This window comes from Falco biarmicus, chromosome 10 (genome assembly GCF_023638135.1).
Source record: "Falco biarmicus isolate bFalBia1 chromosome 10, bFalBia1.pri, whole genome shotgun sequence".
Taxonomy (NCBI): domain Eukaryota; kingdom Metazoa; phylum Chordata; class Aves; order Falconiformes; family Falconidae; genus Falco; species Falco biarmicus.
The window spans coordinates 31,446,548-31,463,765 of NC_079297.1; the positions used below are offsets into that span (position 1 = coordinate 31,446,548).

Sequence of the window (17,218 nt, forward strand, 5' to 3'; positions counted from 1 at the left end):
TCTGTTCTCTCTTGTCTTTCAAGAATGTTTGGTGTTTAATGAGGAGAGAGCTAAAGAGACTGTATTTTCTCTCTTTCCCTCATTAACCCTATCTTCCATTCCCTTTTGACAATGGTGCTATTTGACCTGGTCTAATATGGCTTCCCTTCAAAATCTGGGTGATGTCAAAGAGAGAGGAAAATCAAGACAAAGTTAATGAGGTGGCAGTGGGAGCTTAAGCATCTTTCTCAAATGTTTCATACTTCTGAACAGATAGTACAAATTTGACTCCATACTTCAATGACTGTTTAAAAGCATTAATACTACGCAGCAAATAGATTAAGCAAACCTTGTGAAGAATCCATAGTTCAGATGTTATTCATGCTGTTCAGGGTGTGTGGGCATACCTCTGTATTTGAAGAACAGAGCATACAGAAGGTATGACAAAATTCACTCAATAAAAGGAACAGGTTTAAATTTTTTATATCTCAGGCAATTTCCTGAGGAAGATTTCCCCGCATAATCAAAGGAAGTAAACATCAGGGATTGTATTATAATTTATGTGTTTCCTAATACCATCCCTGTTAGAAAAAATCTAGCATTTAATAGTATTTATATTTTTAAAATAGAAGTAACCCAAGGTTTTCTTTTTCTCATTGTATTAATGCAGTTCCATTAAAAATTGTGACAGTTATAGGATCTAGAATTTCAATGGTGAGATTTGACCATTTGAGTATCCTAATCTAAACTTGCACTTTTCATCTTCCCCTTCAGAGTCTTTTAAGCATATGGCAGGAGAAGTGAATTATCACAGTGGCATTGCTTCACAGCAGCCTACAAATATTGGATAACCATCATCAGAAATGTATAAACAAGTTGTTGTTAGGTATTATTAGACAGCTTTGTAAATGAGTAAATGTAGGCATGGGCAGGAGTAAAATTGCTTTGCCATGTTTACACAGCAAGTAGCGTCGGTCTCAGGAACAGAACTGAAGGGTCCTTGGTCTGAAGCACAGCACCTACACTGGCTTTTTTTACAAAGGAAGTAGTTTCTTGAAGGAGTAATGTGCATGTTGTTACTGCTTTATATCACTTCAATTCTGAGTGTGTCCAATGTGCTGAATAACGAAATTAGGGCTTGTGAAGGATGGCTGAACCAAGAAATGTCCCCTGGGGTGAGCTTACTTTTAATAGAAATCTTTTTTTGGGGGGTGGCATGGAGGGAAGACGTCCTCTTCTTTTTTAAAAAACATTTTTTTGCAATAGAACCCAGATCATCCTTTCCCCCACTTCCCCCTTCTCCCGCACCCTTTTACAAGTATTTTTCTTGTATGATTGAAAAGCCCTTAGTTTTGCTCAGGGGAAAAGCCTCATGCTGAGAAGTAAGGGATGCCAGTTGTGCACTTAATCAAAGTGGCATGCTCCACACTTTGTTTCTGAGTAATTTCCGTAGCAAACTCATGTGATCTGTATGTTTTTCTTGCCGGAATCAAGTCTAAAGTTTGAAACTGACTCAGTTGTTACCGCAGCTGACAGGTGAAGGAAAAGGGTTTTGGGGGAGGCAGGGAGATGGGGTTCAACTCTATTCAGGTTGCTGAAAGGAAATGAAAAGGATGATTTGAAAACCACAAATACTGGGATGAAAGATTACAGATACTGAACAGTAACTGTCCACAGTAAATTGTTGATTGGAGTATCTGTATTAGGTGATGTTTGTAGTCTCTACATGTAGGATGATGGAAAACACAGATTATGGCAGTGAAAGTAGAACAACGATGGAGTCTGATTCTTTGTTTCCACTTTTCAAAGGCTTTTTTTTTTTTTTTTTTTTTTTGATAAGGCCCAGGAAATTGTTAGCAGCATGCTGGTGGGAACCTATGGAAAAGAATACACACTGTATCAATGGTGCAGTTCTTATCCCAAGAGCTGTGTTGGTGGGTGTGGGAATAGTGTGCTTTCAATGTGAGCTGTTGCAATGAGATAGCATTGAGAAACCAGGGCAGAGAACAGCACGGATTTAGTCTGGGGAACTAAGGGCTTTATCCAGCAGTAATGTGTGTAAGGACAGACAATGTAACACTGTATTTGGTTTAACAACAAAGAACTGTAAAAGGATTTGATAGTAAGGGATTGGCAGAAAAGCTGAATGTATCTGCACAGTGCAGTATTTTTTTAAAAAGGTATTGAAGTGATATACTTAAAACTTTAAAAGGCGGTGTTTAAAGTTACCTATAACATATTATTTTTGAGTAGGGTTGTTTAACAACAGTGAAGGCTTATTAAGCAAAGGACTGAAGAGACAGCTAGTATTTTGTTGCAGTATTGGAATAAGAAGCAAGAGGAGGCACATGTGGAAAAGCAGGACTGACAGGTCTTTTTGCAAAGGTTTATTTTCATTACTGCATTTGATTTCTGGATACATTTGTGGCCGACATCACTGGGAAATCCCAGAAAAATATTCATCTCCCATTCTGTATATGCCTATTTTGTTTTGATATTTAAATGGCAGCAAGTTTTGGCTGCAACTTCAGCAAGACACCACATATTCATTGGAGCTACTTGGGCTTAAAATAAGCAAATGTCTCTATGAAGCCTATATGGTAACGAGGTAAATATTGCTACAGCGCATGCACGCTGGTTATCTTTCAGAAGGAAATAGCAGTTCTGTTGTCTGTACAGCAGCTGTCATGACAAATGAAACTTAAAATAAGCTTTGTAAATCATTGATATGCCACTACTGGCATATTTGGCCAAAGGTGTGAGTGATTAAATGGTCCTATGTGCCAGTAGCGGTTCTGCTGAGGGAAGGATTACAGACTAGGAAATTCAGTATGTGTCTGTCTTTTGCCCTTGTGTCTGGAGACATGTCCCCCTTTTCCAGCACAGGAAAATATTCTGGCAAGACAGGTAAAATCAGTTAGTAATGCAGGCAAGTTTTCCAGTTTAATTTTTGGTTGTTGCCAGACAGAACTTTTTGAAGATCTCGGCAAAGGCATTGCTGACTAAAAAAGATCATATAAACGGATGCTTAGACTAGACGTATGTAGATCTGTGTTGCGTAGTTGGTGAAAATTTCTAGTGAATTGAGAACGATGTGTAGTTAACCTCCTCTGCAATGTGTGGACCTATCTCTGAACTTAAAATACAAAATTGCATTTTATGGTTTTGTGACCTGCATGACTTCCATTAGTGGGTGAACAGAAGCATCTAAATCCATTGCAATACTCTTAAATGGAAAGATGCCCTTAGGAATCCCTTCTGTTGTGTACGAAAATACAATTATGTGGTTAACATTTTGAAATGTAAGTGAATGGCTGCCACTCTGTCTGAACTGTTAGATTAATATTGTATAAAATGCTAGCCACATTGTCAGTCTCCAGAACAGTGCATTTTGCACTTCTGATGTTCCAGAATAATATGGCATCTTTCTGACCCCAAAATAGCCTATGGAGATCTTCAGCAAGCTTGCTAGATACTTGAATATTGTATCATTTCTCAGGTAAGACATTTAAAAACAAGAAAGAGAAAGTTTCTTCAGGTCCATTCCAAAATTAAAAGACAAAGATTAGAATATTTTAACAGGTAAATGGGACTAATAAAACTGGTTTTGCCTATATGTGCACAGCAAAACTGAAGTGAGAGTATTAAGTCTTTCACATTGTCTTGCATGCATTTTTAAGATGCACCTTATGGAGACATTCTGTTAATTCCCTGTGAACAGACAGACTACATGATGTATGTCTACAATTCCATAGCTTCTTGTTGGACATTCACTGCTTGTCTGCAGGCAGCAGAGAAGCTAAATAAAATTAATGAGGGAAAATGTTTTTTGACTGGGGGAAGGGAGGGTTAGAGGCAAGATTAGGGTGAGTAGAGACGTCTTAACAACATATTTTCATTTATTTCACTGTAATATCTTTTTTTTAACTGCATACACTTCAAAGATAATGCAAAATTGGAATTACGAATATTGCTGCTTTGTAGTGAATGTATTGCAAGATTCTTAAATAATTAAATTATGCAAGTTCTTAAAATGGAGTGTAATTAGCCATTAATGAGCAAAATCTGTTGCTGTGCAGAGTTGATATACTCCAAGCAGACTATCCTTAAGTTTTACAGGATTTGGTTTAATTTCTAAATGCATATGTGTAGTATAAATCAACTGTTGTATATCTTGTAAGATAATCACTAAATTAGCTAGCAAGTTATGTAACATACCAAATACTTAATTTTAGTATAATAAATTATAGATTTGTCAATGACTCAGTTTTCTGCTTCTGTTTAATGAGAAGCTTGGTTTAGAAACATGGTAAGGAAAGGTTTGATACTAACAGGGATTAATAAATTTAAAAATAATAGTTTTGGCACATGAAGGTGGCAGTTTATCACTCATAAACTCACAGTTGAAATTCATACTACACCAAATCTCCATGAACAATGTTGTCATTTAATGGCCATTGGAAATACAAATAAATACATTATACTGCATCTTGTTCTTAGTGGGATAATTCTGATTGTCGGAGACTACTTTCTCAATTAGTACTAGCAACTAAAAACATACCTTTTAAAGTGTGTAAGCATAAAGAGTAAGGAATGAATGGAATCTGATGCCCTGGGAGGTGGTCGAGGCAGATGCACATTCGAGACACCGCACAGAAATTTACATTTCTGCACTTGGACTAGATTCCCCTAGTACTGAACTAACCAGAGATCTCATTGGAATCAATGAAAAACTCCCACCTCTAAAAACTTTCAGGTTATGTACCTTACAGGATTAAGCCAACCAATAATAGAAGGTTCTTTTGATTGTTAAAAACGATCATTAATAAGCAACAGCAAAATAGGAACACGATCATAGACTACTTCATAAGGAAAACATGCATTTTCCTAATGTTGGCACTTCTGCAAAAATACAGTTAATCTTATTTAAGTAAATGCCATGTGTTTGGGACTGTGGTTAATCTGAAAAAATTGTAGGAGTTTGCTGGCGTTTGCCAGTTCTTAAAAGCTCCATGGTATACAGCACTGCCTTCAGTGATCTAATTAAGGATATTGCAAAGATGAAGAGCTTTGTAGACTGTTGTCCTATGTTTTTTTTACTTTTTGACTCATTTTCTTTATCAATAATGGGTCAAATTCTTTTCCTAGTGAACTGCTGAAACTTAGTTTTAGTCAGTCATACACACTAGTTACAGATTTGAAATGCTGATCCTAAGACTACGTCATTTAATTTTTGAAAGAACTTTGCAAATGTTCCTTAGCAGAGGTAAAGAAGAAAAAAATGTGATCCTTTTTCTTTTGCTCCTCTTTCCTGAAATACAAAAAATTAAATTTAAACCTAAGACTTTTTCTTTCTTTTTAACTTGGGTTGTTTGTTTGTTTGTTTGTTTTTTGGGGGGTGGGGTGGGGTGGATAGTTGGGATTTTTGTTTTAAGCTGTGAGGGTGGTCACTTGCACAGGTTGCCCAGAGAGTCTCTGCCTCTGGAAATTAGACATGGCCCTGCGAGAGCTGGCTCTGCTCTAAGCAGGACGGTGCAGAGGTGCCTTCCAACCTCAGCTATTCTCTGAATCTCCAGTTAGAATGAACATCTGTGGTTAGTGGAGACAGAAGTGATTAGGAAGAATTTTATTTTATTTTGTTAAAGGCACCAGTCCACCTAAGAAATTGAACCTTTCAAAATGCAAACATGAGTTCAGCTTATCAGTGAAGAAGAGAGAACAATATTCAGCTTTTCATGATTCTAAAATATCCTCAGTGGTACGTGCTTACCAGGCAGGCTGGGACTGGTTCACTCACTTCAACATAAGGAGCCAAATGAGGAAAAAATCTAAAAGATGGTGAAGTGAGGAACATGGAAACTTCTAAAGCAAAAGAAATTAATATTTCCAAAATAAGTTTTAGGCCAGACAGTAAAAAAATAATTTGATACGTACAAATCGTGTACAGAATTTTCTGCCTGGTTCAGGAAGCTTCAAGAATCTGCATAAATAGGAGATAAGCAATGGAACGAAAGGCTAAACATACAGCTTCATGAAAGGGTTGTTGTTTTAATCAATGAATAATTCACTTTGGAAAAGAGAGGCTTAGGATGCTAAGATAGTTTTTGTGTTCTATTTTTCTATAGTATTATTAACTTTACTACTAAAAAGCATAGATACTGTGTGATAGTCAAAATGAGGTCTGATTTGTGAGTACAGAATAGTTCTCAGCATCTATTATGCTTCCTAGCTTCCCTAACTTCCATAATCGTCTTCACGCAGGAACATTCCTGCTGTAAGAGAGGGTAATACAGTCTCCCTGCACTAGAGGACCATTTGTATTTGATTAGAATGTGCTACCAAGTCTGTTCTTACCCTAAGATTTTGGGATTTCATCTGAGTGATGAAATGTATGGTGGCCGTATATTTGCCGGACAAATTTCTCCTTTGTACTGTGGAGCTAAAACTGCTGTGCTGCTAGTTTTGCTTGTATTGTAATGTTGCTTCAAATATAGTCAAAGTCACTCAGAATAAAAAATGGAATTCTTTTCAATATGTTCCTGAAAACAATTATTGTTAATTAACTAACAGTTTTAAAGCTTTTCAGGAGATTCCAATGCATGTCACTGTAAAAGTGCTAAGTATTATCATGCCAGTGTTTAGTAATGATTGTAACTTCAGTAAAAAATCTTCAAACTCTTAGAAACTGATAAATTAGCTATTTTCTTGGCAGTGTTTGCAAAAAACACACTGTAAAATGACTTGGTTTTAAATTTATGTTAAACTGGTAGTAAAAATACATATGGTTACTTTTACTGCTGAAGATGTGCTGCTGTGTGTTGATCATCCTTTAGTGCATTTTGAATGATAGTTAGTCTGTGGGGACTGGTGAAGACCTCCAATTAATTATTACTGGAGAACATGAAATCATAAACAAAATTCCTTGTAATAAATTTTTAAAATGAGATTGCATGTTTTATTTACGGTACTGGTCCATTTTGGGGCTTTAAATCTATGAACGAAAACAAACATGCTTTTTATCAAACTGAAATAAAAAATATCAATAGTATTTCTTTCTTATCAAAGTAGGACACAATATATGAACTGGACTTCTAAATAACTGCAGGGAGAAAATCAAGGGAAGGAGAGAAGATTTACTTTTCTCTAATTCATGGAGAATGATTGAGAATATATATGTACACAATACATATAAACAATATGGAAAACAGCAAATGCTTCCAATCATAGTGATATTTATTAATTGTTAAGGTAGCTGATGGAATTCTTTTATAAGAAGTGTTTGTTAAAGACAAAGCTATTAACTAAGAACTCTCATAATTATCACATATATTTAGAGCAGAAGTTGGTTTTGTTTTAGTCAGAGGAGCAGCGATGCTGAGGATATGCAATAGTTTCAAATATGTTTGGAGGCAAAATCCTGCTACAAACATATGGCTAAAGGTGCTTCTTGTCCCTTAGGGATCATAGCTGAAATGACAAAACAAAGAAGGAAATATGATCGAATAATAAAATAAGAGCCGATGTTCACCCAAATCTTTCACTAGATTCAGGTATCTTTTTATTTTAAATTATTATTCTCACTCTCATTTGTCTTTTAGATCACAGATTCAATCCATCTGTCTGGAAAATGCGAAGTACACAATAGATATGCTGCAGTTTAATAGACAAATATTAATAGATGAGATTAAGGGTTTCTTTCACTGAAATGCTTGGAAATTCCATAGTCTGTTTTTTTCTTGCCATTTAAAATATTTTTCTGCCTTCCTACTAGAAACAGTATGCCTTCTTTTCCATGTTCCATCAGGACAATTTACTTCTCCCTTCACCCAGTCAAACTGGTTCACCTTCTTTGCAACTCTGACTTAACCAATTAACCTACACCTTCATAGGCAATGGGTATCTCAAAACGGTTTCTGGCTCTGGGAGTTGTGTCATGACACCATGGTATCAAAATGTGTTTTAAGCAAAAAATTATCAGAGTGTGTCTACTGGAGCCGGCAGGAATTTTGGAGAGCTTAATCCAAATGTATCTACAGGTCTTGCAACCTGGAGACTCCTGGTCCAAGTGGACCTAGTACTTCTTCATCAAGTGATTATTTGGGCTCTTTTCCAAATGCCATGAATTTTTGCACTAGCCAGATAGACAGTTATGTCCATGACCTATATTGCTGCCTCTCTCTTTACTCATATAGAATTATAAAGTTGTAACATAGTGCCAGGGCAATGCTGTGTCTCAGTTGAGTTTTCTTAAAGTCTTAAGTTCCTTTCATCTCCCTGTGATACAGTTCTGTCTAATTCATACAATCCTTTCTTCCTCATTAGAAAAGGCATCATCAAATCACTTCCCAGTTTCCCATAACTTTCTTCTGGGTGCTGCCTGATTCTCACGGAGTCGTGATTACCAGTTACATATTTCAGTCTCTTAGTTCCTGGGTTACAAACCAGTAGGAGAGCACAGTGCAGAAATTAAATTTTCTTGGCTTTCCCTGATGATGGGGTAAGCATTGCTGGAACCTCCCCTATGAAATCATTACGGGTCACTGCAAATCTCTTCCCTTTTCCTCCTGCTCATGGTTTGACTTTTTGTTCCAGCAATGAGAGAGGAGTGGGCTACTTGCAACCTTATTACTATTTGGCTGCACCATGTTTGACAGTGGTCAGCTCAGTCATCCTTTTGCATATTTGTTAGACATGTGCATGTTTCTAGTCTTAAGTGATATTGTTCAGATCACAGCACCACTGGAACGTCAGTGCATGTGTCACTAATTTTTCACAAAGTGCTATGAAAAAATGCTTGAGAAAATGCAACAAAAATACTAATCAGAATCTGAAGAAGGACTGCCAACAAGCCAAGTTCATCAACATTCAGAACTTTAATACACAGACATTCAAATGTCTATTTAGGAAAAAAGCCAGTCACTATGGTCTTCTCTCTGGGCCTGAAAAGTAGGGCCTTTGATGTACTCACTCTCAGTTTACTCTGTGTTTTTATTAACAAAGGGATTTGTAGCATCAAATTGCTACTGCAGGAGTAAAAATATATATATACAGAGGAATAAAATAGTCCATTCAATGTGGAAAGAGGGATAGAACATATTATTAACTCCTAATAAATGCAGGAACAACATAGCCTGTGGAAAAATAGATTATGCTAATGTATCAATAAAACATACTTGCAGGTTTCCATACAGAACAATGCAGCATATGATTATCAGTCACTATTTAAGCATAGGGTTACCGGTCCCTATTTGCATGATAGTATATGGAAGGTTTTCCAAGATCTTGGGCAATACAAGATTCTTCCTAAAAGTAAATTCCATTTTGAATCAATACTAGGATTCAATGTGTGGTATAGAATAGTGGAAAGGACCCCATCTGAGAGGAACTGGTAATGAGCTCAAGCCTGAACATCATAATTAGGGTCATCTTAAATAACTTTACTTGTCTAAAGGTTACTTGTCTCGCATAAACTATTCTTCTGGACTCTTTTCATAGCTGGGTGGGGAACAGACACCTACAGAGAGGAAATATTTCCTGCTATAATAGACGTTAGGGATAAATCATGTGCTGGGCAAAACCAGACAACTGAATTAGAAAACTAATATTTTCATGTCTAAAGAAATTTAAGATGGTTATAGAAGGTGTGTGTGCCCATATATTTATTTGAAAGTGACAGAAGAGAGGTTTTGGACCCTGAAGATCCTTGAAGATTTTCAAAAGCTGACTGGATGAGTCCTGAGAAATCTGATTTAGTTTTGAATTTAACCCTCCCTTGAGCAGGTGATTAGACTAGATGGCTTCCATGGGGCCATCCTAACCTAAATAATTTTAATGAATTCCATTCTGGTACTTAATTTCTGTTCTTCCTTTGGTAATTATAAAATCTAAGCTCTAAGTAATAATACCTGCAAGCTGTCTTCTGTGCTATTGCCTTGAGAAGTTTAGAGTTACTCTATTCACAATGAATAATTGGTTTTGTTATTCTCTTGTATCATATCCCTGTGTGCAGAATTTTGAGAAAGATGTCTGTGGAAAATAACTGGGAGAGGGCCAGAAGGATTTTTTAGGGTAAACTTTGCTTGCTGAGTAATCTACTCACCTTATATTTTTAACAGTATTTCAACCAAATCTAGAAATAGGAAGCCTAATGGAAAATTTTCCAAAGATAGTTAAGTAATACCATTCTTGTGGGATAAAAGCATCTTTGTTACAAATAGAGTGTTTCTGCTTTTTCTTCATCTGTTTTTTCAATGCATACCATCTTTTATCTTTCTCCTTCCACTATTTTGAAATTACCATTGTATGTTGCTTGTACTTTATTCAGTTTGTCATGTATTTTTGTTCTTTTTTGCTTAGCTGGTGCTTCTGTGACACCCACCTGCAACAGCTTCTGAACTTCTCTCAAGTGTCAGTTGGTGAGTAACCTTTTTTGCTATCAGGTTATTATAATCCAAGGTCCACCACTGTAGTTTCACTTTAGTGTTCCTTCCTTTCCCCAAACTTCTTCTCCTATCACATTATTATTGCAATACTTCAGCTGCTCTTCCTTTGTAGTCTAGTTTTCTTCTCTCTTTCTGATCTCTGCTTTTTAAAAATGTTTATTATTTTTAATGACTTGTAAGCATGCTACTGATGCACTGGTGGTACTAATAATATGACCTTACCAGGACTGAACCTTTCTGGTTAGCATTTTCTGATTTAGTAGTTGAAGATGAACCTTTGTGGATATAGCTGCAGCACCAATAAAACCCTACATAAACAAACATATGTGCATAAGTAAGAAATACAAGAGACACATCTGAGTTTTATTTAAGTGGTTTAGATCAGGCTGAGGAGCTGTACTGCAGTGTTAGCAACTGAAGAGGACTAAGATGGGTACAAAGCATGTGCGAGAAACCACAGTGTAAGTGGCAGCCATGTGATGGACTGCCCACCCAGGTAGTCAGTCCCTCAGACCCCTTCAATGTCACAGAGAACTGGGCAGCCGAAACCACTCATTTTTATTATCATTCTTGTGGAGGCAAGTAGCTATTCCTCACACATTTATGAAACCTCTGTGTTAGAGAAATGTGTTTTCTCCTCCACCACCCCTCAAATAGTCCATTCAAGCCTAACCCTCTAGAGTTTTGCTGGTGAGAGTGAAGATGCTGTCAAGTCCAAAGTTCAGCAGTTTTGAAAAAATGTCAGTGTAAGAAATCCACTTTCGAAGTTAAGTTTCCAATAGTTTCCAAATTTTATATTCAAAATAAATTAATGCTAAAAAGCTTTCACAACTATTTTAAAATGAATGCTTTCAGTTATGGTTTTGGATGGTGAGAGAAATAACAAGATGGAAAAAATATTCCTTTGTGGTAAACATTTGTTTTGTAAAAGTAAACAAATAAAATATTCCTGAAGTACTTAGCCATCAGCATTTGAAGGCCTGTGGCGGCATCTGGAAGACAAAAAACAAAATAATTGATTAGTGGATTTTGTTTGATCTGCTCAGGGATCAAAGGGACAAATACTGTTTGCAGGGATGAAAGGGTGGAGAACTGCTCTCCGTACTGCCTGAGTTATCTGGTTATTCATGTGCTCTTCCTGGATGTTAGAGCTGCCTGTACCTGACCCTCTGTCATCCTTGAGGAAAAAAAAGACAAAAGTAGGTATACTGTGCTGCAATTCTCAAAGGTTCCTCATTAATCAGGTGTGAAAAATGTAATTTGAAGTTTGTAAGATGGAATATCGCATCTGGGGGTTTTTTTTGGTTTGTAAGCAGTATTGATTTTAATTGTCCATGACATAATTGTGGCTCAAATTTTTTTAAAAAAAATAATTCATGTGTTTAATTTCAAGCATGGTAATGTACTGAGGACCAAAAGTACCTAAGTGCCTGTTAGTCTGATGTGTTAGTCATCCATCTAAATACTAAATGACATTGTGTGTGTTCTGCTTCAGTTCCGCTTATTCCTAAATTCTAGGCCAAAAAAGAGACGCTTAAATTTTGAAGCCTATTTATAAAGTTATAAACTACTGAAATTAAATTAATTGAAATTGAATAATTACAGCAATATTGCCCCCTTCCCACAAATGGAATGTCTAGGATTTGGTTTTAGGATATCCTAATACACCATATTGATCTACATATCCATTTTATATACTGTGTGATGATACATTTATCTCTTTTGTTGTCTGTAGATAGTACTGTTTTGTTTGATGTGTTCTTGTAGAAGGCATATTCACCAATTGATGTATTTCAAAATATTTATTTTTTTCCTTTCAAGCAACTTATGCTTCAGGTCTGAATTCCTAATTAAGTTCACAATTACATGAATACACGTACACTGCATTAGTATGAATCTGTGTACCCTGTGGTGCTTTTACCATAACTTAACTCAATTTCAATTTAATTTAGAAGTTATTGGGTTACTTTTTTCACTGGGAATACAAAAAAATTGTAATTTAAATTGATGCCCAAATATGGCTGACATTTCTTTAGCTGTTCCTCCAGAAGATAAAAATGTCTGTGAGGGCTATGTGAGGACTGGGCTCTGGAGGACAACAGTGATGATATTTTTTTTTTCCTCTGAATGAGAGAAATATAAAATCTGTATGTGAGTCCTTGTCATCGTCATCTGATTTTGTCCTGACATCCTTCCAAATATGTGGGATCCATGGTCTAAACAAGGCCAGTATGTGGATGTGGTCACTGCCAAGAGAAATTTTATGTAATTCCTAACAGGGCCTGGGAGATACTTCAAGAGAAAGACATTTACTTAAATGTTTTGGAAGATTGGGAGCACTTCCTGAATGGGCTAGGGCAGACAAGGGATGTGAGAGTCATAGTAGAAGGGAATCCCCCCACCAGTTAGTCTTTGTGTTTGAAGGCATTTCGCATCCTTGAGGTAGAGGAAGAGGTGGAGGGAAAATGAATGCTGATGTTAAGTACAAATTGTATGTGATACTTTGTTCTGGAATTTAGACTCAAACCCCCACCATCTATTTAAACTATATTATTAATTCACTATTGATAATGTTTTTTAACATTGGAATTGCATATTAAATAACAAAAGTTCACACCCATGTCTTGCAGTTGCTCACATAGAAGTTAGTGGCAATATTTAAATTGTCTTCTAAAAAGGAGTCTCATGCCCTGAATTAGTAAGTGACTTAGGTATATCAGATACTATAAATAATAGTATACGTATCTATTTCCATGGTTTTGTCCTATGTCCCTTTGCTCAACAAAAGGATTGAAGACACAATGGATGACCAATGCAGGAAAGAATTTCAAATTTAGATTAAGCAATATTAAAAGCCACATTTCCTACAAAAGTTCCTATTTAAAAATAATCTGATTTTTTTACTGTTCTTAGCTTCCGTATCTCTTTCTCCTTTTCTACACAAAAACCAAAATATTCTTCTAAATTATTTTTCTTAATGCTATTCTTCTGACACTAGACAGAATGCTTATAGGCCCAAGTTTCATGGGTCCAAGTTTATTCTGATAGAATCTAAGCTGCAGTTTATTCTAAGCTGCAACTTATTCTCTCCAAATGTAACTTGAGACAGTTGTGTGCCACCACACAAGTCTTTGAAAGCTTTATAGTGAAGGATCAAAAAGCTTTGGGTATCTGTGAATAACAAGTCTTAAAGGTCTTCGTTTACTATATACAACAAAAAAGCTGAGTTTCCTTATTTGATTGATTTTGATTGCCAGGTGCAGCTCCCCTGGTGCAACTTGATTTCCTCTTGTCCTGTTGCTTATTATCTGGCAGAAGAGACTGACTGCCACCTGCCTGCAGCCTCCTCTCACATAGCTGTAGAGAGCAATAATGTCCCCCCTGAGTCTCCTCCTTTCCAGACTCAAGACCCCCAGTTCCCTCAGCTGCTTCCCATGAGACTTGTGCTCCAGCCCCTTCCCCAGCTCCATTGCCCGTCTCTGGACACGCTCCAGCACCTCCGTGTCCCTCCTGGAGTGAGGGCCCCAAAACTGAACCCAGGATTCAAGGTGCGGCCTCATCCATGCTAAGTACAAGGGCACCATCACTCCCCCAGCCCTGCTGGCCACACTGTTTTGGATACAAGCCAGGATGCTGTTGGATTCCTGGGCACACTGCTGGCTCATGTTCAGCCGGCCACCAGCCAGCACCCCCAGGTCCTTTCCCACCAGGCAGCTTCCCAGCCACTCTGCCCCAAGCCTGTAGCGCTGTGTGGGGTTGCTGTGACCCAGGTGCAGGACCTGGCACTGCTCCTGGCTGAACCTCATACCATTGGCCTCGGTCCATCAGCCCAGCCTGCTCAGACCCTCTGCAGAGCCTGCCTGCCTCCAGCAGATCAATGCTGTTCCCCAACTTGGTGTTGTCTGCAAAGGTACCGAGGGAGCACTCGATCCCCTCGCCCAGATCATCGATAAAGGCATTAAGCAGGACCGGCGCCAGCACTGAGCCCTGGGGACGCCGCTTGTGGCCGGTGCCAGCGGGGTGTAACTCCATTTACCACCACTCTTTGGGGTCGATGTCCAGCCAGCTGTTAATTTTGATGTTACCAAACTTCTACCATGTTGTAAAACCCAGGGAACTTTCATTGCTTAAGAAAAATGGGAGATGTATCTGGAGAACATTAGCAAATCACTCCTCTTTTTTTTGGTTTTGTTTTTGTTTTTTGTTGTTGTTGTGATAGATTGATTTTTATTTATGCATCACAGTCCAATTTCCAGGCCAAGCTTCCAGCTTTTACATCTGTAATCCTATCTTATTTTTCCTGGCAACTTATTAGTAGTGTGAAATTGTGGACACAATTTTCTGTGGGTGAAAAATTGCACCTACTAAAGAGTAGATTTGAGAATCAAGCCTCTATATGCATTGATTACTACAGAGCACAATGTGGTATAATAGGTGAGAACGAACCATGGTTATAAAGATCAAGTCTATTGTAGGTACAAAAGCCTATTGTATGTACATTAAAGAGCCTTGATTATTTAAAGGCATTTGCTCTGTTGGTTATTTTACACAGGTTATTTACACTGTTGATTAAATTGCTTGCAAAGCAGTCAGATTTCCATACACAAGTAGTCTAACAGAAATATGCAGCCAGCAATTTGCCAGTTGTCTGTTGACAAAGACAGAGAGTAAGCCACTTACTACTGTTTTTATACAATGAATCATTTTTGTAAAAATGGAGCAGTCTAATGAAAATTCAAATGTATTGCTTTTCCCGATTCGAACAGAAATCCAGGCACTTCATATACTCTGCAAATAAGCCTCATTTGCTATAGCGTATCAACTAACAAGCAATCCCAGTTCTACATGCAGATTTTAAATAAAATTCTCCAAATTTAAACAGGTAGTTTCTTTTTACTTCCGTAGGCTGATACTTTCAAAACACTTAGACATCTGTATCTAACACTGTTTAAGCTGTTTGTTCCAAAAGGTAAATGTCTGTGTATCTCAGGGTTTGAGTTACCACCTGATGTCTTCCTCATTTAAGGGGAAAACATAAAAAAATAACTGGGATAACTAGAGTCAGGAACAATGCTTACACAGCATGTCAGTGTCTTTTTATTGCGTCTTAACTGCTAGATGCCTTAGAGGGGAGCTGTGGGTAGCCTGGCTCTGCAGGAGAGGTGGAATTTCTGGTCTCAGAGAAGTTCTTAGTTGCTTTGCTCAGGGGTTCACTAGGGGTTCAGTGCTCAGCTCCCATAGTCCAGAGCAGTGCCACTGTGGAGGAAGGTGTCTCGGAGATAGCAGCAAGAGCATAAAATGACTAACCTTACAGAAGAGTTCCTGCCCCTTTGCATGCCACATTGCTTACTAGGGTACTGCATGTGAGACCCCTCCATAAGACTGAACCTTGCTAATTTTCTCTTTCACAGCACTCTAGAAATTGATGCCTTAATGCCACTACTGCCTTTGTAAATGTATAGGATCTTTTGAACATCTGGTATGCGCTGTTGTTGAAGGATGCTTTGGGATGCTTGTCTTCCCTACTCACCACTGCCACCACACCATGCCATTTCCACCTGTCTGTGTGGTGCATGTCTGGTGTGCTGCGTGTAGTGCAAACACCTGTTAGATTGCATATTTAGTTATTTAAATTATTACAAGCTGCAAATGTTTTCTAACAGGTATTTATACCTAAAATTATATTCTCTTTTTTATACTATATATTTAGGATATAGTCCAGCTCTTAGTGAAGTTAATGGAAACAGGATCGGTTCCTGATCATCAACATCTTTTTCATGTGCCAGTTGAAGGAAATATCAAAGATAATCAGATTTCAACCATATTTCTGTATTAGTGAATTGAAAAAAATATATGGTATATTAAGAAAATAAATTTAGAAAGAAGTATAGATTTCATGTTCAATTTTACGTACTTCCAAAAGAAAGAATCATCTAAAAAAAAATTGTGTGGTCAAAATTATTTTTAAATTTTTTTCTTTCCCAATGTGCTTTCTGTAATTTACTGTATATTGTGCGAAATCATTCTTTTCTCTTGTTTCACAAGCTCTCTCACAGAGCTTGAGAGAATACAAAAACTTTGAAAAGTGGTTGTAGGTTGTATGAAACGTGATTGCAAGCCCACAGAAATGGCACAAGCATTCAGACATAGATAAAACATATGAAACTGCTTTTGAATCAGTAAGGGGAATTGACTGGATTACCAATTGAATGTGCCTTTTTTAAAAAGAAGTTACATACATCCAGCAGTTCATTTTAAATATAGGGAGCTTGAGTAATCACTTTTATGACACTACTGTAGTCTTTGGCAAAATTTGCACTGAAATAAACAGAGATGTATTTTTAACCAATATATACAGTATGTGTTATATATTAAAAATACATGTTATATACAGTATATATATAGTGTGTATACATATAATATGTATTATTCATCAGAAAGATTAGCTCATTGGTAAGGTAATTTTAAGATCAATTAATAACTTGTAAGTAATAAAAGACTATCTACTGTCAAGGATACACATTTCCACTTATAAAACTGTAAGCCTCCACAAAGTGATGAAGAATGAAATACATTTGCTAAGCAATGAAGTTTCAGTTAAACACAGTATGTAAACAGAATTGCATTTCTGCCCAGCAAATCATGTGGGCATGCCAAAGTGAAGTAGATGCTCTAATATTTTGCTGAGTCAAGATCCATGTAAAGAATTACTGCCCTGGATGAATAGCAAGTTGTTTCTTGGCAAGGGTTTAATTGAGGTTCAACTATCTGCAAACTTAGAGATTTCCTTTTAAAAA

The 17,218-nt window shown here is 37.1% G+C and overlaps 1 long non-coding RNA gene across 1 annotated transcript in view; it reads left to right on the top strand.

Annotated features, from left to right (window-relative positions):
• The window catches only part of LOC130156379 (uncharacterized), a 146,369-nt gene that overhangs the window by 63,200 nt on the left and 65,951 nt on the right, over positions 1-17,218 (top strand). Inside the window, exon 2 of the long non-coding RNA XR_008824398.1 lies at positions 10,336-10,394. This is a non-coding gene — a long non-coding RNA (uncharacterized LOC130156379). The remainder of the gene's footprint in view (positions 1-10,335; positions 10,395-17,218) is intronic.